Source organism: Urocitellus parryii, unplaced genomic scaffold (assembly GCF_045843805.1).
Source record: "Urocitellus parryii isolate mUroPar1 unplaced genomic scaffold, mUroPar1.hap1 Scaffold_49, whole genome shotgun sequence".
Lineage (NCBI taxonomy): Eukaryota > Metazoa > Chordata > Mammalia > Rodentia > Sciuridae > Urocitellus > Urocitellus parryii.
This window is the reverse complement of record NW_027554054.1, coordinates 2,349,744-2,370,967: the sequence shown is the minus strand read 5'-3', so window position 1 is coordinate 2,370,967 and position 21,224 is coordinate 2,349,744. Positions and strand designations below refer to the sequence as shown.

At 38.4% G+C, this 21,224-nt stretch overlaps 1 pseudogene; it reads left to right on the top strand.

The window, feature by feature from the left end:
- Positions 1 to 521: 521 nt before the first annotated feature.
- Positions 522 to 21,224, top strand: part of LOC144252626 (growth factor receptor-bound protein 14-like) — a 51,660-nt pseudogene continuing 30,957 nt past the window's right edge.

Below are 21,224 nucleotides of genomic sequence, written 5' to 3'. Positions count from 1 at the left end.
TGAATTTGTTAGTCAAGAAAGTTTTCAAGTGAATTTTTTTGGATTTTCTAAATATAGAATCATGTCATTAATAAATAGTGAAAGTTTGATTTCCTATGTTTGTATTCATTTATCTATTCATTTATTTATTAAAGATAAATGAATAGAAATATAGGTCTTGGATAGAGCTTCAAGGATGATGTTGAATCAAAGTGGCAATTTTAGAGGGAATGCTTTAATTTTTTCTTCCTTAAGAATAATGTTTCCGAGGAGCTGCCACAGAAGGCCTGGGCCCAACGGCCACTGCCTGGGTGGGCACAGGGCTGAATGGAAAGGGGAGGGGAGCGAGCCCGAAGGGAGGCCATGACCACTCCTCCCACACCGGGTGCAACGGAAATGCGGAGGCTGGAAACACTCTTCTATGGTGATGAGGCACTGAGCAGCCTGGGCAATGGCGTCAGTGTCAGCAGCAGCAAATTTGCGTGCCTGGCCCGCTTTTCCCTGGGGCACCCAAACAGCATCAGCAGGCAGAGTGGTGAAGAATGACAGCTGACGCTGAGCCTGAGCAGCAAACAAGTGGTTGTTGCGCCACCTCTGGCCCCCTGCGCAGACTGCACCCCCAGCTGCTGCCACCGACAGCCTGCTCTCCAGCCGACCTGGGGCTGCTCAAGCTCACCTCTGCTGAGCTTGAACGCCTCAACATCCAGACCTACAGGCTGGTCACAACCACGCCGAGGAGCACGCAGTTCCTCTACCCAAGATGGTGGCCAGCGAGGAGCAGGAGTTCACTGAGGACTTTGTCAAGGCCCTGGAGGATTTGAACAAGCAGCACCAGCTTGGTGTGGGTGCAGTCCGGCTGCTGCTGTGGCCTCCCAGGAGGACCCTCTGGCCCGGCATCAGGCACCACCCTCCCAGCTGGTACTGGTCTTCCTAAACCTGAGCTGTTACAAGGATGGCACCAGGAGTGCTAGGGATACTGCAACTGTCGCCTTCTCCTCCTCGCCCATACCCTTCTCACAGCTGCTGCCTTCCAGTGGTGTACAGCCTGGCTGTGCTCAAGGACAGCCACAGATGGTGCCCAACTTGCCAAGCTTCAGCGAGAGCCTGCTGTCACTAATCGATATGGACATGCATAGTGCATTAAGGCTGAGCCCAAGCAGCTGTTCAACAATATCGCAGCCTCCAAGTGCTCCAAGGGCAAGCTGGAGCATCTCTCACCTGGAGGAGAAAGTGGTGAGCTCAAGAGCCAGAACACAGAGTTGGCGTCCACCAGGAGCCTGCTGCCCAAGCAGTTGGAACAGATCAAGTAGAAAATCTTCAGCCATTTCAACAGCGGCTGCCAGCTTCTACCCCAGCCCAAGTTTCCTCTTTTTTTTGCTTCATTTTTGTTTTAACTTGCCTATCCCTGGAGATGAGTGAGACAGAAGAAAAACCGTTCATATCTGAGAAAAAACTATTTGCGTCTGAGGAACAGATAGGGAGAAAGGACGGATGCACACATCAGGAGGATAGAAAGGCTATAATGAATTTTTGTTGTTCCATTTTTATTGGATTCTGCGCGGTTTTGTTTGGCGTCATCTTGTTGGATTGTATTATAGTAGAAATACGGAATCAGAAATTAGTAAAAAACAAACCAAAAGACTGTTAAGTAAATTGTTAGAGGAAGGAGGCAACCCAGTAAAATCAAGAGAGTCAGGGCATACGTTGATACAATACAAAAATGTAGCCCATGTCTTTTTAAGGAGGAATTGTTAAATATATCACAGTGGGACCATCATGGTGAATATTTAAAAAGAATAGAAAAGAAAAGCCCAGGAACTCTGCCAGTTGGCACATTGACATTGTGGGCGTTGGTATCTGGTTTGCTTAGTCCAAAGCCTTCAGTTCAGACAAAGGTAGAGGAAGAAGAAGACATATTGATTCAAGTAAAAGAGAAGGTCTCTCAAGTTAGTCAGAGAAAAAGATCCAAGTAAAAGAGAAGGTCTTTCGAACTAGTCAGACAGAGGAAGAAAGTGTAAAGCAGAAAAAGCCAGGGGAAAAGTTACAACAGGAGACTGCTAATAACACCTTTCTATCAGAGAGCATAAGTGTCCAACCAACAGCATCACCTCTACAGGAGACTGCGACTAACAGCATTCTATCACCAGAGGGCATAAGTGTCCAATCAACAGCACCACCTCCATATGCTAGGAGGCTCCCAACCCCCGCAGTTGATAGTTGGGATCCTGAGACAGGATCTCAAGTATTAACATGTCCTGTATTTGAGGTAGGAGGGCAGCAAATTTACCAGGGTTTAATTTTCAAAACAGTGAAGGAGCTAAAAGAGGCTGTAACAACCAATGGTCCTCAAGCACCCTTCACTGTAAGCTTGGTCAAATCCATTAACAACTTGAACATGACGCCAGCAGATTGGGCTAGTACGTGTAAAGCTGTGCTAAATGGAGGTCAATACCTGTTATGGAAGGTTGCCAATGAGGAATTTTGCAAGGAGACGGCTAGGCGAAATGCAGCAGCTGGTTATCCTCAGAGAAATCTAGATATGTTGTTAGGAAAGGGACCTTATGAGGATCAGCAGCAACAAATTGCATATGATCCTGGTGTATACTCACAAATTGCTGCAGAGGCGATTAGGGCATGGAAGACTTTACAAGGACATGGAGGTTTACAAGGTCAATTATCTAAGGTAATACAAGGAGCTAATGAACCTTATGCTGAATTTGTAGATAGGCTTATTCAAACAGCTACCAGAATTTTTGGAAATACAGAACAAGCAATGCCATTAATAAAACAACTGGCTTATGACCAAGTGAATCGTTGGTGCAAAGATATCATTAGACCATGGAAACAGGAAGATTTAAACACATATATTAAATTATGTAGAGACATTAATGAACAAGAGCAAGTCATGGCAGCTGCAGTAAAACAGGCTTTAGATGCCAGGCCAAGAACATGCTACAATTGTCAACAAACAGGACATTTTAAAAGGAATTGCCCCATAGGAGGAGGGTTTAACAAAACTAGGTATCAAAGGAGTAGAATACCGGGTATTTGCCCACGATGTCGTAGAAGGAGACATTGGGCTAATGAATGCCATTCTCAAACCACCATAGAGGGGACTCCATTATCAAAAAACGAACAAGGACAAGGTGTTTATCCACAATATTGTGGACAAAGGCATCGGGCTCCATTGCCAAAAAATGGTCAGGGGGCCCAATGCTCCGGGGCCCCAAACCACAAATATACGGAGCACTGGAGGAACCTAGCAACCCCATCAGGGTAGTGACCAGGACACATTGTCCATCAGATCCCTCATCAGACAAACCAGAGGGAGCACAGGGTTGGACATCTTCGCCTCCGCCAGATCAATACTAACTCCAGAGATGGGAGTTCAAATCATTCCCACAGGGGTAAAAGGACCTCTTCCCAAAGGAACAGTAGGCTTATTATTGGGATGCAGCTCTCTACTTTAAAAGGACTTTTGATAAGTCCTGGAGTAATTGATCCCGATTATGAAGGTGAAATAAAAATTATAGCCAGTTCTCCAAAGGGTATATCAGTAATTTCACCAGGAGATAGAATAGCACAGTTACTAATAATACCAAGTCTACATGACAAACTTTCCAGTCATGCTGTAGAAAGAGGTTCCAAGGGATTAGGCTCCACAGGTGTAGATTGGGCTATGCTTTCTTTAAATTTAGATTCTCGCCCCATGCTAAAACTAAATATTCAAGGACATGAATTTAATGGGCTACTGGATACAGGTGCAGACCTTAGCATCATCTCTCGTCAAGAATGGCCAAAACATTGGCCATTACAACAAGCCACTCAAACGCTTTGAGGCCTAGGAGTGGCAACTAATCCCCAAAGAAGTGCAATGGTATTAGATTGGAAGGATCCTGAAGGATGTGAAGGAACTATACAGCCATATGTATTGGATAATCTTCCCGTAAATTTATGGGGACGAGATGTCTTAGATCAATTAGGTTTGACATTAACAAATACTATCAATCAAAATGCACCCACTATTATGGCTAGACAGGGTTTTAGGAAAGGAAAAAGATTAGAAAAACAAGAACAAGGTATAGCAGCACCAATACAAATAGATCAAGGAACAGACAGACATGGGTTGGATTTTCACAAAGGGCCACTGAGACAATAAAAATTACATGGAAATCAGAAAGACCAGTATGGGTTCCTCAGTGGCCCTTGACTAAAGAAAAGATACAAGTAGCCCATGATCTGGTCAAACAACAATTAGCGGAAGGACATATATAACCTTCTGTATCTCCCCATAATACTCCCATTTTTGTCATCAAAAAGAAAACTGGTAAATGGAGATTATTGCAAGATTTAAGAGCCATTAATAATGAAATGGTCATTATGGGACCTGCTCAATCGGGGATTCCTCAATTGTCTGCTTTGCCAAAAACTTGGTATGTTTTAGTTATAGATATTAAAGATTGTTTTTTTTATTTCAATTCCAATTCATCCTGAGGTTAGACCACGTTTTGCATTTACTATTCCTGCACTGAATCATGAAGGTCCTGATCAGAGATATGAATGGAAATTGCTCCCTCAAGGGATGGCTAACAGCCCAACTATGTGTCAAATTTATATTAACAAAGTAATCCAGCCACTTAGAAATTAAAATCCTGAACTACAAATATTTTACTATATGGATGATGTATTATTAGCACACAAAGCTAAAAACACATTGCTAGAATGTTATGCCACACTTACAAACTTATTAAAAATTATAATCTAGAGATAGCAATAGATAAAGTACAATTAAATTTTCCAATTAATTATTTAGGAGTTCTATTATCCTCAATCATGGTCTGTCCACCAAAAATTTAAATACAAGTAGATCAACTCAAATCACTTAATGACTTTCAAAAGTTATTAGGAGACATAAATTGGATAAGGCCTTATCTAGGTATTCCAACAGGAGAATTGGGACCTTTATTTGATATCCTAAAAGGTCCATCAGATCCAAATTCACCCCGAATGTTAACGCCTAAAGCAAGAAAGGCAATAAAAATCATTGAACCATATAAGGAAAATATGCATTTGGATAGAATTGACATAAGTTTGCCTTTATTATCTATTGTACTACCAACAAAAAATATTCCTACAGGAGTATTTTGGCAAGAAGGTCCATTATTATGGATACATTTATCTTATTCTCCTAACACTATACTTACTAGGTATCCTGAGGCTGTAGGACAATTAATACTCAAAGGAATAAAAGCAGCAAAGGGAGTGTTTGGAATTTCTCCCAATAAAATTATTACTCCATATACTATGAATCAAATTGATGAATTAGCTAATGAGTTAAATCCTTGGGCAATAATCATGTGCAAATCTAATGTTTCATTTGATAACCACTTACCATCTAATCCTTTATTGTCTTTTTGGTCATTGCATCCTGTAATTTTCCCAAAAATGACAAGAAAAACACCTATCATGAATGCTCCAAATATATTCACTCATGGGTCAAATAATGGTACAGCAGCAATAGTTACACCTGATCAATCTTTTACATTTTTAGTACCCAAACAATCAGCTCAAAATGTAGAGCTTAATGCAGTATTACAAACTTTTCTGATGTTTAAAGATTCTGTATTTAATTTATTTTCTGATAGTCAGTATATAGTTAATGCTATAGTATCCCTTGAAGAGCTGGTAGGATTTCCCCTTCTTCTACTGTTTTCTCTTTGTTTTCCACTATACAAAGTTTAATCTGGGACAGAAAAGATCCATTCTTTATAGGACATATCAGGGCACATACGGGATTGCCTGGAGCCCTTAGTTTGGGCAATGATTTAGCAGATAAAACTGCACATGACATATGTATTTTCTCTACACTAGAAGAAGCTATAAATTTTCATAAAAGGTTCCATGTCAATGCTAATACTTCACAAAAGCATTTTAAAATAACTAAGGAACAAGCTAGACAAATAATAAAACAATGTCAAAATTGTGTGACCTTTTTACCACAAGTTAATCTTGGAGTCAATCCTAGAGGATTGATACCTAACCATATTTGGCAGATGGACATCACACACTTGCCAGAATTTGGAAAATTAAAATATTTGCCTGTTACAGTGGATACTTCTTCTGGATTTTTGATGGGCTCCATTCATGCTGGAGAAAAAACTAAAGATGTTATAGCTCATTGCTTACAAAATTTTGCCACTGTGGGCATTCCAAAACAGTTAAAAACAGATAATGCCCCTGGTTATACTTCTACCTCTTTTAAACAATTTTGCTCATCATTTGGCATTACTCATATAACAGGAATCCCATACAATCCACGGGGACAAGGCATAGTTGAAAGAACTCATCAAACTAGTAAAATGTACTTATTAAAGCAAAAAGACGGAATTGGGAAGGGTTATATATTTCCCAAAGATAAACTTAAAATAACCCTTTTACTCTAAACTTTTTAAATTTGGATTCATCAGGACTTAGTGCTGCAGAAAGGCATATGTGTCCAAAAAATGTACATAAGCCCAAGGTACTTTGGAAAGATATTCTAACAGGACAATGGAAAGGTAGTGACCCAGTAATTGTCTGGAGTCAGGGTTCTGTTTGTGTGTTTCCACAGGAAGAACAGCAGCCGATTTGGATTCCAGAGAGATTAACCAAGGTCCTGACCCAGTGATTGTCTGGAGTCGGGGGCCTGTTTTAATGTTTCCACAGGAAGAACAGCAGCCGATTTGGATTCCAAAGAGATTAACTAAAGTGATTTCTACAGACCTAAAAGAAGATGATTTGGCTCAAATCCATAACAGCTGATATCTGTTGGGATTTAAATGTGCAGGGTTTAGCTCCTTCAGCCTGACTTTTTGCAAGAAGCTGTGACTGTGATTTAGGTCAGCTGAGGCACGCCTCGCTAGGAGGAGAAAAAATTCTCTTACCCTTATCACAAGACACAAGCTTCTGCATGGTTTTTCCTAGAGGAAGTAGCTTTCTGCATACTGGACCTGGGAACAGTACATTCAGGGATTAGATAATGTCTACAAAGAACTTTGGGAGGGTACTAATCAAAGGGAACAGGAAAAATTTGAATTTTGCTCTGTGTACCCGCTGAGGCATGATATTTGGGCTATGTGGGTGAAGTGTTACTGAAGAATTGCTTGCTTTGTTAGAAGAACAATATAAAAGAAACATGCAAATAAAACTCAACATGCAGTTGCAATTGCTGCCTTGGTTCTGCATCCCCTGTGTCCCGGTGATTTCGCGACCCTTACCCAGGGACCCAAACGCACTAGACATTCACAGATATCCAAAACTATTTAGCTATCCTTACATCTACGACCGAACCAGGATGCTTTTTTCCATATCTATTTTATTATTGCCCTTTCCCATATCATGAAGTTCTATTTTGTTTTTTGAGCTCATACAGACCTAGGTTAATGTTTTGCTGATCAGTTCTATTTTTTTTTTTTTACTATAGAGTTTTTAAACATTGCAATGGAGATTTCACCTGTAAAAAGTTATAAGGCCTTTACTATTATGTTATGTGTTGTATGTATTATATTATGTGTGCACACTTGTGTTTTGTGTTATATGTTTGAATGTACGTATGTCCATATATCATATATGATGAGCGCTCATGAAAAAATGGATCCAAATTTTTTTTTACTCACCTGATTTAAATGGTTTAATTTAAATTGGGTAAATAACTGTTAAGAATTGTTTTAATATGTAAACAAAAAAGGAGGTTAACAGATCTGTTTATTTACTTTCACCTTTCCTTTTCATTGTATTTAATAATTCTCTTCAAGATAATGTAAGTTGTTAAGAAAATTGTTTTCTTTTAGTGCCTTCTGGAATGTTACACAATTTTTTCTGTAGCCATTATTGCCAGAATTCCTATCTTCATCCCAGTGCCAGTGAAGACAATGTAAATTGTTAAGAAAATTATTTTCTTTTAGTACCTTCTGGAATGTTACATAATTTTTTCTTTAGCCATTATTGCCAGAATTCCTATCTTCATCCCAGTGCTGGTGAAGACAAAGATAAAACTAATCTACAGTTTCTGCAATAGCCATCACTGAACATCTTACAGAACTTGTCTAAACTATGTGTCACTTGTATGCATTGTGAACTCACTTGTATGCATTGTAAACTATCTGTTGGTGCAGCGACTTGTGGTAGTGTTGGGGTATTTTTGCTGATGATGTGATCGGTGGTACAATTTTCCCAAAAGGAGCCATCAATTGGCTTGGTATATCTTCCTCCCTTCTGCTTGTCATGATTGTTCAGCTAAAATTTGGGGGCCAACAGAGGTGAGGCAAAGAACCTCACCCCCCCCCGCTGGTACCTCTCCACAGGTGTGGCTGTATACTGGACCAGTAGTCAATGACGGGTAAGATCCAATTACAATGGTACCAACCTAAGACAGGAGGCTGACGTCCTGAGGTCAGCTCATCCGAAGACGGGTAAGGACCATATGTAGTATTGGACAACCTAAGGCAGGCACGGTCCCCAAGCCACATGCTTGTTATTTAAACAGAGAGGGGGAGATGTTGAGAGCCACAGTCAAAGGGGCCCCAGCAAACTTTCAGCTGCCAGCAAACTTCCAGCTGCCGGCTGATGATTGGCTCACAGCGGCCCCAGCAACATCTAGCTGATTGGCTCCTCCACGGAGCTGCTCATTGGGCTGTTTCCCTGCCCTTTCAGACCACGGAGCTGCTCATTGGGGGACTTCTTTGGTTCCACTCATACAACCCAGCCAATCGGCCTCAAGAGCAGGAGGATTGTGGGAGGTGGTGAGGTTTGTGTGGGTGAGAGGCTTGTGGAAGCCGGTGGTGGCAGTTGGGCTCTGAGGGTTTTTTCCTGAGGAGCTGTTTTGTTTGGCGTTTGTAGTTCTAAAGATAAAGTTAGTTTCTTTTGACAAGTGGCTCCTGAATTGTGCCCAGCCAGACTGCAGCGGGCAGGCTTGCAGGGGGCGGGGATTGAGCTCCCAAGAGTTGGTCTGGTGCGGCCCTGGTGACCCCTCCAAGAGGGTGCCCAGGACTTGGAGAGGGTGCTTTGGCCTTGACAAGCTGGACCCCCTGCCCCTGGGGGGTTGGGGGCGAGTGCATGACACTCCCTTGCGCTGCCTCTGTTCCCCGTGCTGCCACCAGGTGGCACACAAACCCACGGCCCAGACACCCCTTCTACATACTGCTGTGGAAGGGGCTCTGTGAGGCGCAGCCATCCTGCCTTTTCTTTTAGTCTTTTTTTTTTTGCCTTTGGAAGAGAGAAGAACAGAGTTTTCTATTCTTCTGTATTTATGTTTCTACTCACTTCGGAACAAATGGTTATGTGTGCGTGTGTTTCTTCGTGTTGGCCTTTTTAAAAGTAATGGGAATAAGAAAAAAAAATCACGCCTTTTCCTCACTCTGGCTACCTCCTTCTGTCTTCCGACAGCCCTCCCCCCTGCCCTTTTTGTTCTTTGTTTTTGTTTTTGTTTTGCTAGGAGTCCACATTCCTTTTTGTAATCCTTTGTCTGGTTTTCTGTCTTCAGTACAATCTCCTTACTCAGAAAAAAAAAGTAAAGAAAAAAAAAGAAAAAAAAAGAAGGAGGAGGAGGAGGAGGGGGAGGAGGAGGAGGAGGGGGAGGAGGAGGAGGAGGAGGAGGAGGAGAAGAAGAAGAAGAAGAAGAAGAAGAAGAAGAAGAAGAAGAAGAAGAAGAAGAAGAAAAAGAAGAAGAAAGATTTCCCTTGTGTTTACAATAGACAGTTTTTATAGTGTTAAGATATTTTTCTATTATATATAGTTTTCTAGTGTTTTCAGCATGTATTTAGTCAAATGCTTTTTCTTCATTTGTTGAGATAATTTTTTTACATCTATTTACTTAAAAAAATCTTTATTGATTTCCATGTGTTGAACCAACCTTGCATCCCTGGGAAAAAGCCCACTGATCATGTGTACAATCATTTTAATATGATTTTGTATGCTGTTTGCCATAATTTTATTGAGAATTATTACATCTCTGTTCATCAGGAACACTGGTCTGAAATGTTCTTTCCTTGATATGGCTTTGTCTGGTGTTTGCATCAGGTTGACATTAGTTTCATAGAATGAGGTTAGAAGGTTTTGCTATTTTCTATTTCATAAAATAATTTTAGAAGAATTGGTGTTCATTCTTTTTTTCATTTTCTTGTAGAAATGGGTTGAGAATTCTTCTGATAATGGATTTTTTCTTAGTTGTTAGGCTTGTGATAAACCCTTCCTTGGGAGAATTAATGTAGTACACTCAAGACTTCATGCTTTAGAGGAGAAATGCCTACCTTAACATTAGCCTGCTTTGACAAATCTTAGTCCTCAAATAATAATATTTTTTAAACATTTTTTGTTTTCCCCAGGAGAGGATTGACACCTCCAAGATTCCTTTCTTTAAACATATGTGTCTGTGTGTGTGTGTGTCCAGTGTTTTGTGGTCACTTGTTAAAACTTCATTAAATAACACAGCCATGACTTCAATTTGTGTATTTTACTCAAAATTTTTAGCCCACATCTCAAGGTTTTGGTCAATAAAACACTTAAAGTAGCTATAATTTCTATCAGAGTCTCTACATGGAAGTATTAAATGGTGGGATAAAATATTTTAACACTCTAACTCTAATATTATCAAATTTATTACTAATGGAGTGTAATGTCATTCATATTCTTGACATAATTCTCCTGAAATAAATGTGAAAACCTTTGAAATCAATGAAACGTAAGAGGATGAGTCAAGGGAAGTGACAGAGCCCCCATGAGAACAGGATGAAGATTATGAAATATTTTGAATTAAAAGCTAAGTTTCATGAAAGGTGGAATCAACATTATTTGTGTGTGTGTGTGTGTGTGTGTGTGTGTGTGTATTGGGATAATTACTACACTAAGATATTTAGGTGTTTGTAGAGTAGGAGAATATAAGATACTATTACAGTGTTAAGAAATAGGGAAATAAAAGGAGCTCTATCATAAACATCATGCTGAATTTAGCAGGAAACCCAAATGTGAAGCCTAGAGATGTTTTGTAGAAAGAAACGAAGTTAAGCAAGTAGGTCATCAGTTCTCTTGCTGCTGAGGACAGAGTAGAACATAATAGTTTACACACATATTTTTAATAAATTCAATAAAATGCTTCATTTCAAGGGAAACTAATAAACCAGGCTACTGTAGAAGGAACTGTCAAGTTCAACTTATTAAACTGTTTTTGACACATTTATGACCAAGAAGTAATAATGACTATTTCCCATGAATTAACTCAGTAATAACAGAAAGTCTTCTCAGATAAATTGCTAACTTTGAATAATGCTGAAATGTTCATTAACTCTGCTGCCTCTTCCAGAATAGTCTCACAGTGCCTGAAAGACACATGAATACAAAGAAATAGGTACCCAGGGCTTTGAGGCTTCTGCAAGAAAAATTTCATTTTTTCCCATGCTTTGGCCATCCTGACATCAATGTGTAGATTAAGATATTTGGAGCAAAGCTATACTCTGATGATCCAATTATTTTTTTCTTTTAAAATTACAAAATTCTCTGTAGAAAATGCTTACTTTGCCTGAACACCCAAAGTCTGTTTTCATTCATTGAATGAATTTAAATTGTCTTTGAAAAGCATTTTTTCTTTAAAGTTTTCAGTGAACAAAGTCATCCTTTGATATTTGGGTGAAAAAAAAATCAGTTGAAATTCATTTGAAAGTTTAAATACTTCTCAGGAAAAGATAAAATAACTTTTTATAAATTATTATAAACTTTTCTTATTACAGAAAAGTCAGTAATGTAATGGAAAATAATTTGATTTTTTATTACTGTTGTTATTTTTGTCTGTTTGTTTTTGGTTCTGTTCCTAGCAAAACAATGTGAGGATTCTCAGTAGACCCTGGACATGTATGGCTTATTGTATAAGAAAATAAATTAAACAAACAAAAATCCTAATGTTTTATGTGTGTATAGTTATAAAATATATATTTTCAAGTTTTTCAGCTAAAAACAATTCAAAGTAATGATACCTGATATAAATGTATATGGCTCCCATAGCACTTTATTTTCCAAATAACTAGTTTGTAAGACGTAAATATGAAGAGTAAACTGAGACATCTTCTCTTATAAATAAAGAAAGAAGGGATGGAGAGTGAGAGATAAGAAGGAAATAACCAATAAACTGAGAAAGGAAGAAATTAGAGAAGAGAGAAAGGAAGGAACACATTTGACTAATGGTTTTTCTTATTTGGGAATGAAGAGAGGTTAAAGCACCTTCTTCCTGAGGGAGCCAGTTTTTCTTCCAATTACCTCTTCCCATTGTAGTCCATCTTCTGATTCTCTCAACCTCATCAAATTGAATATTTAGCGGATATACATTGTCATTATGAACCAATCTGTGCTTGAAGATAATTTATTCAGCTACTGTACAGTTCAGCTTAGCCATGAGCAAGTAGTTTAAGAACTGTGAAAAAAATGAACTGTAGATGCCAATCATGCAGGATTTCCTCTTTTCCATTCTAGGAACCAAAATGACAACCTCTTTTCTGTTAACCTTGGATGAGAAATGTAAAAGAAGGTCCTGACTGGCCCTGGTCATGTCCAACTCTACTAAATATTGTTTTGAGAAAAATGGAACTTAATCTGGACAGAAATGACTCATGGACCCTGTTATCTGTTTCTGTTAGGATAGTGTGAGTAACTACCATAGCTCAGAAATGAAAGATCTACATGGGGAGGATTAAGTCATAAAGAAAATATGGAGAAAGAGTATGGAATTCTCAGTATCCTCAAATGCTTAGTATTTATCTGATCAATACGACTGTGTTTCTAAGTAATATCACCCACAATTTATCTGCCCCTTAATGTGTATCAGCACACCTCTTTACTTGGACTATCTTCATTTATTTCAACCAGAGATTTGTTCAGAAAGAAAAAAAGTAATCTCATTTTATAGGTAGCATATTGAAAGTGAGGTGGACTTAAAACAAATCTCAGATAATTTTCTCATGAATATTTGTTGTAAAATAAGTTTAGAACATATTTTCATTAGTATTTAAAGAATTACTACCTATGGAGTAGAGTGATAAATAATCATTTTTATTGATGTATAAGCATCTTTTTAATAAGTTACTAGTTTATTCACTAAGGGCTTATGTTCACTATTCTCTATAAAGATCATGAAAATTGTAGAAATAGATTTTCTTGACTTTTCTGTAGGAAAACTCCAGCAACACTTCACAAAAAATATGCAAAAAAGAAAGAAAGAAAGAAAGAAAGAAAGAAAGAAAGAAAGAAAGACACAGAAAAGAAACAAAAGAAAAACAAGGTTGTTGGGAATTATTAATTCTCAGTACAAATTTTATTGTTGAGGGCCAGTCCTAGGCCAGGCATGTTTGAGGCTAGGAAAACCACCAAGCCTTCTTTGATTGTTTTAATTAACAGACTTTATTTTAAGGAGACTTGTAGATTTACAGAAAAACAAAGCACATAGTACCGTGTTCCCATATGCTTTCCCTTATTCAGAATTTTTGCAATTTTTTTCTTTGTGTATTACTGAGAAACATTTAATGTAAGCACAAAATCAAAATGTTTTGCCAATAGTGATGGTGTTAAATAAATATTAATAGCAATAAATAGTTTAATTATGTATTAAAACACTAATTTTACAGATTTTTAAGCATTGTCAATGAATAGTGTCCATTTTCACCATGATGGCATCTTATAGAGTGGATTTACCATGCCAGAAATCCCTGTTCTTCACCTTTTAAAACATCTTCTACTCCCCCTGATTTCTTGGCAATGTTTAACATTTTTAATGTTTTGACTTTCCCAGAATGTCATACATTTGGAATTATACAAATATGACATTTCAGACAAAATATAATTTCTGGCAGTATATATTTATGATGTCTCCATGTTTTTTTATGTTTGATAGTCAATTTTATTTTTTGAAAATTTTTTAATAACCCTCCAGTGTATAGATTTATCACAGTGTTTACATTAATAAAAGATTAATAGCTACTGAAGTCTCTCTTAGCTTCTTCCTGTTCTTGGCAATCATGAATGAAGAAGCTGTGGATATCGTATGTGAGTTTTTTGTGGACATAACTTTCAATTCCATTGAATTAATGCTGAGAAATACAATTAGTGGGCCATATTTAGTGTACACTGAACTCTCTTCCAGAGTGGCTGTCCAATTTTGTTTTCCCAACGGCAATGTATGAGAGTTGTTCTTATTCCCCATCTTTGCCAGCTCTTGATATTGTCAAGTTTGAAATTTTGTAAACTTTAATAGGTGTGTTTAATTTGTAATTAATAACATGTAACATTCAGCATCTTTTTCTATGCTTTCTAAATATATACTTGGTTTTTTTGAGGAATGTATTTATTTCTTTCATTCAAATTTAAAACAATTTTATTAGAATAATACTAAAATACAATAAACTATACATATATAAGTCATAATTTGTCATGTTGCATATACCCTTTTACAGTGTAACAATGACCACAATCAAGTTTTTAATATCGGTAGTTTATGCAGATTGTTCTTGGTGCCCTGTTGTAATTTCTACATCTTGTTACCTCCTCCCACCAGGGGAAAAAAAACAAACAAAAACAAAACAAAACAACAACAACACTGACTGCCTTTGTATTGTGATACATGATACAGTAATTGGAAATCACACAAATTAATTTTCAGAGCCTTAGTCTGCATAGATGGTGATCTTGGAACAATCAGTCATCCCTCAAACATACTGTACTCATCTGTTAGATAAGAGATCTTACAATCAGAACACAAGATAGTGTAAAAATAAGAAAAAAGTAAATAATGAATCAAGAATACTGCCTGACACAAAGAAGGCTCTTGATTTCTGGTATCCAGTTTTACCATCCATGCTTTTGTTTGGTGATTTGAAGAACATGTTGGAGACTATAACTCCATAGTTTCTTCCTTTTTATTATTTTATTTTATTTGTTTTTTTAATATGCATAATGATAGAAAATATTTGGACATATTATAAATACATTGAGTATTACTCATTGTATATAGGATTCTATTTTTGTGGATCTACATAATGCAGTCACTCTGGTCATGTGTTCAAATAAAAAGATAAGGAAGTTATGTCCAATTCCATAGTTCATTTCTGTCACTTCTACCCAAAATTGTATAGACTTCATTGTTTTCATTTTATTTCTTATTGGTTTTATTGAGGTTGAATTCTCATAAAAGTGCCAATCAAAAAATAATTTAAGTAGTGACATTTACAATGTTGTGGTATAATTACCACAATTACCTTGTTTTAAGCATTTTAATCACCAAAAATAAACCATGTTATCTGTTAATCAACCACTCACTTACATACCTTCCAAGCCCTGGCAACCAACTCTCTTTTATCTAACTCTATGATTTCCAATTTTGGGACCTTTAATATGAATGTAGTAATAGCACAGGTGAAACTTCATGTTTGATTTTGTTTACTTTTCTTAATATTTTTGAGATGTGTCTACATGGTCACCTGTATCAGAACTTCATTTTTATGGCAGAGTAATGTTGAAACATACATATGTATATATACAGTATATCTATATGTCTATCAATATAGACATATAGATATATGTATATATTTATATCAATATATCTATATGTACATGTGCTTACTCAGACATGGATATATATAAATACATAGACTCATTTGTTTATCATTCTTGATGGAAATTTGGATTTTCATATATTTCCTAGTGTACATGGTGATGCCATTGATATTCATGTTCAAGTGTTTCAATATCTGTTTTCAGTTCATTTGGAAATATAGCTAGGAATGAAATTGGTAAGTAATTTGGTAATTCTATGCTTAAAATTTTGGCAATCATAAATTTTATTCCTATACCTACTATACCATTTTATATATTTAACAGAAGTATGGGTAGCTTCCAATTTATTCACATGGTGCCCAACACTTTTATTTTTAACATAATGAAGGCATTCTCTTGTTCATAAAGTACTCTTTCATGTTATTTGTTGGATTTCTGTTGTTCAGGTTATTGTTGTAGTAGTTTTGGTATAGGGAAGAGAACCTTAAGGTGGTCCACCAATGAGATACATCTCCTGCCTCTTTTGTTTACAAAGTCTCACTAAGTTACCCAAGGTTCCCACAGACTTGCAATACTTCTGCAGACTCCTGAGAAGTTTTGATATGAGCATGCACATATTAATAGACATAAAATAAAGAAAAGCATCAATATATCTCTAATAGAATTTCATTGAAAGAAATATCAGGAACTGTGATGCAGGAAAAGAAAAGAAAAACATTCACTTTTTATCAGAGGCTCTACTTTTGTCCAAAAATGAAAATCAGTAGCCTTAGTTTACTCCATGTTGTCGCCTTCTCAGAAATGGCATATTAATTGAAATAAAGAAATACCCCTTGCATCTTATTCTAATAAAATCCCCTTTTACACAGAAAATATTAATTAAGCTTCTCTACAAATATTCACCATAATTGTTTTATGACTGTGAGCAAAAGAAAATACAAAAGAGTTCAATGTAGTTAAGCAGTTAAGCTTCCTATTTTCTGTTGCTCTATCTTACTTTGCCCATGAGCCTGAAAGAGATCAACATATCTGATGCTGAACACCTCTTTACTAGTTTTTCAATAGTTTTGAGCAATCTATTATTGCAATGATATAATATACTTTGTGAATTTTTTTCAAGTGGGAAGTGTATTTGAAAAAGTGTGTTTTTATTGTAACAAAGTTTTTGTCTTTGGGATATTTATATTTCAAAGACTAATTGGGCTCCATTGTAATGGTTCAAAAGTTTAGGGGGGAACAAAGGAGTGAAAGCTCTTTCTTTCTCAGGTATTGATTCTGGAAAAAAAAACTGTTTTTGAGGTTGTAATTTACCCAGAACGGGGAAAAAAATTTGTTTTGATGGGAAATTCTGTAGATTTTGAACATCTGAGTACCTCTCCCTATACACTGGTTTTAAAGTCCTAAAAATCCTGAAAATGGTCTTTAGGCCAATTGATTGAGTAGAGTAAAAAGTTTTCTCTCTGAACCTGGCTGCAGCCAAATAAATCTACTTTCTGTTACTCCTCTGGTGTCTGACCTTGTCTCACTCTAGTACACTGGCTTCTTTTACTTAAGAAAATGCATTTAAATTTTATTTTGGTTGTTGATCTAATTAATAGACTACTATTTTCTTGTTGAATGGATTTTTTTTGAAAATACATATACTTCGCCATTAATTTGCTAAAAGATTTTTTAACAAATTTGCTATATTTCCAGATATTCCATACATTAATGCTATATTTAGCATTAATTTGCTATATATTCTCCAATTTAAATTGTTGTTGAATAAATCTGCTGTGAATATATGCATATGTAAAAGTGGCTTGCCCCATGCTTGCAATATAACCCTTGTCACACTACCACTGAGGCTTTAAAAAAAAGAAAGGAGTAAAAGAACATTTCTCTCCCTCTCTCTCTCTCTCTCTCTCTCTCTCTCTCTCTCTCTCTCTCTTTCTCTCTCTCCTGTTTCATAACTAGGAACTATATCACCTTTTCCCATCCATGAATCAGACAGCTTTGAGAATACATTCACCAGAGGAACCAAATGATTCAGATTTCAAAGATGGCCCCAGTTGATTTAAGGAATAGATATCTCCCAAATTAACAAGTGAACATTTACTCTTCTCTACAGGGAGTTCCTGGCAGACAGTCTTTGAATATCTTATTTTGAAAATATTCTTCGTTCTGCCAGGAATGGTGACTCATGCCTATAATTCCAGTGGCTCAGGAAGATGAGGCAGGAGGATTGAGTTCAAAGCCAGCCACAGCAAAAGCAAGGTGCTAAGCAATTCAGTGAGACTCTGTATCTTAATACAAATTTAAAATAGAACTAGGAATGTTGTTCAGTGGTTTAATGCCTCTGAGTTCAATTCCCACTTCACTCACATAAACACGCACACACACACACACACACACACACACACACACACACACACACCAAAAAAATTCTATTCCCTCGAATTAGCAGAATCAAAGCATCTACAACTGGAGTTCTCTGTGCTTCTTCTTTACTAGCAAAGCAATAATATACCTGAATATACCTGCTTTGCCTTTTTTTCAAAACCATGTCCTCCTTATCAAATTGGCATCAGGGAGAAGGATCAAGGTTTGGTAGCATATACACCATTTCTGTAGGCATCAGTTTACAAATAATGAGGATAAAATGTGGAAGTGTGATCACTGCATCATATATTAACTTTATTAAGGATAAAAAAAACAGTGCTTCTTTCCCAGAAAATTGTTTTGGCATCCAAGCAACAATCAAAAAGAATTCCTCTGCTCCACAACCAATCAATATTTGTTACTATTGGGTTTTGTGTGAGTGTGCGCCATTTATTAGTGGCTTGAGGAATCTAGTATTAATTTTAATTTTATTTTCCATTTGACAGGTGCTGTTTATCATCTTTACAGATGTTTTTATGCTCTTTCTAGAGATTATTTTGTGAAGGGTCTTTTCATGTTTTCTTCTCTTCTATACTTGTCATTCACTGGAACTCTTGTGGCACAGCATTCCACCATTTCAACTAATTGGACATGATCATTAATTGAGGAATTATTATTGTGTATTTTGATTATTTCATTATTTAGAGTATAAACTTGTACAACGTTTCTACATTTACCTGAATGAGTTCTCAATTTTCAGTTGCTTATTACATCATAATTTTTAAATTCAAAATTACCACACAAAAGGAACAATATTATGAGACAGTAATATATAAGATATATATAATATTTCAAAATTTCCCACACTACATCTTTTGATATTTTCAGTGACATAAAATACAGACATCTCTTTAGAAGTGCAACTTTAATATTTTTTTCTTATTAAAATAATACTACAAATCCATAATTTTTATGACATGAATTATTAAGGCCAGGCATTTTTCATATATTTCTCTATCATTTGAGTTTTACATTTTGATCTCTTTTGAAACATAAACCTAGGCAGTCAGCGGCCAGCATCCGGGAAAGCTGAAGGATACACCGCCACTCTCCTTCAGAGTGCGACATCAAAACAGGTCGGTGTCATTCAGCTCACCCCCCAGACAGCGGGAATTCGCATAAAATCTCTCCTAGGCTTGCCGGGAGAGGGAGTATCAAGCTGAGCCTCCATACAGGCCAGGGGGAAACCAGAGACACCTGACCTCCAACCCCTCCTCCCAGTAGCAGCCAAAAGGAAACCTGGCTAGCCAGCGCTGGGGGAGGGGCAAGCAGAAAAAATCAAAGTGATAGAGTGCCAGGGATCCCAGCAGCCTGCAGCAGGGCCCGGAGAGCCAGGCCAACTGATTCGCGTGGCCTGCCCTGCGGCTACAGAAGGCGTGGCGCCTCAGTGAAGCCATTAATTGGCAAGCAGGGAGGTTAGGGAAGGCCATTAGGTGGAATCCCACCAGCCAAGCCCACACGGACCCTTGGGCCGAGCACGGGTTCTCAGAAGGGGAAGGAAGCGGTACAGTCCCATCCCCCACAGCGGACACCCCGCCGAGGCAGTCAGCGGCCAGCATCCGGGAAAGCTGAAGGATACACCGCCACTCTCCTTCAGAGTGCGACATCAAAACAGGTCGGTGTCATTCAGCTCACCCCCCAGATAGCGGGAATTCGCATAAAATCTCTCCTAGGCTTGCCGGGAGAGGGAGTATCAAGCTGAACCTCCATACAGTCTAGGGGGAAACCAGAGACACCTGACCTCCAACCCCTCCTCCCAGTAGCAGCCAAAAGGAAACCTGGCTAGCCAGCGCTGGGGGAGGGGCAAGCAGAAAAAATCAAAGTGATAGAGTGCCAGGGATCCCAGCAGCCTGCAGCAGGGCCCGGAGAGCCAGGCCAACTGATTCGCGTGGCCTGCCCTGCGGCTACAGAAGGCGTGGCGCCTCAGTGAAGCCATTAATTGGCAAGCAGGGAGGTTAGGGAAGGCCATTAGGTGGAATCCCACCAGCCAAGCCCACACGGACCCTTGGGCCGAGCACGGGTTCTCAGAAGGGGAAGGAAGCGGTACAGTCCCATCCCCCACAGCGGACACTCCACCGAGGCAGTCAGCGGCCAGCATCCGGGAAAGCTGAAGGATACACCGCCACTCTCCTTCAGAGTGCAACATCAAAACAGCGGACACTCCATCCAGGCAGTCAGTGGACACCATCCGGGAAAGCTGAAGAATACACCACCACTCTCCAACAGCTTGCAACATCAAAACAGCCAGCAGCAGGACCCCGGAGATCCAGGCCAACTGATTCGCGCGGCCTGCCCCGCAGCTACAGAAGGTGTGGCGCCTCAGAGAAGCCATTAATTAGCAAGCAGGGAGGTTAGGGACTGCCATTAGGTGGAATCCCGCCAGCCAAGCCCACCGCCCACGCCCGGAACAGGCCCAGCGATCTGCCAGCATTGTAGTCACGACACCCCAATTGGAATAGGGACAGAGCAGAGCCGCCTTCCACTCCCGGAACAGGCCCAGAGAGCCGCCAGCGTGGTAGACACGTCACCCCAATTGGAGTAGGGGCACAGCCGCCGCCCGCACCTGCAAGGGAGACTTTTCAAGTATACAAGAGCAACATAAATAAATAGGGGGTAAATTTCAAAACACAACAGTTGCACCAAGCAGAAAGAAACGCGAGCAGTATGAAAAGACAAGGAAAGAAAGGTCCACAAGCAATGCAGGTCAACTCAACTTTAGAAGAGGTAATAGCTGCAACAGATGGAATATCAGATAAAGAGTTCAGGATATATATGCTTCAGATGATCTGGAGTCTCAAGGAAGACATGAGACAGCAAAATCAGACAATGAAAGATCACATTGACAAACAAATCCAGGAAGTAAAAGATCAATTTCACAGGGAGATAGAGGTAATAAAAAACAAACAAATTGAAATTCTAGAAATGCAGGAAACAATAAACCAACTTAAAAACTCAATTGAGAATACTACCAGCAGAGTAGATCACTTAGAAGAGAGAACATCAGACAATGAAGACAAAGTATTTCAACTGGAAAAGAACATAGACAGCTCAGCAAGTCTGCTAAGAAACCATGAGCAGAACATCCAAGAATTATGGGACAATATCAAAAGACCAAATTTAAGAGTCATTGGGATACAGGAAGGCACAGAGCTCCATTCCAAAGGAATAAACAGTCTATTCAGTGAAATAATACGAGAAAACTTCCCAGAATTGAAGATTGAGACAGAATCCCAAATCCTAGAAGCCTACAGGACGCC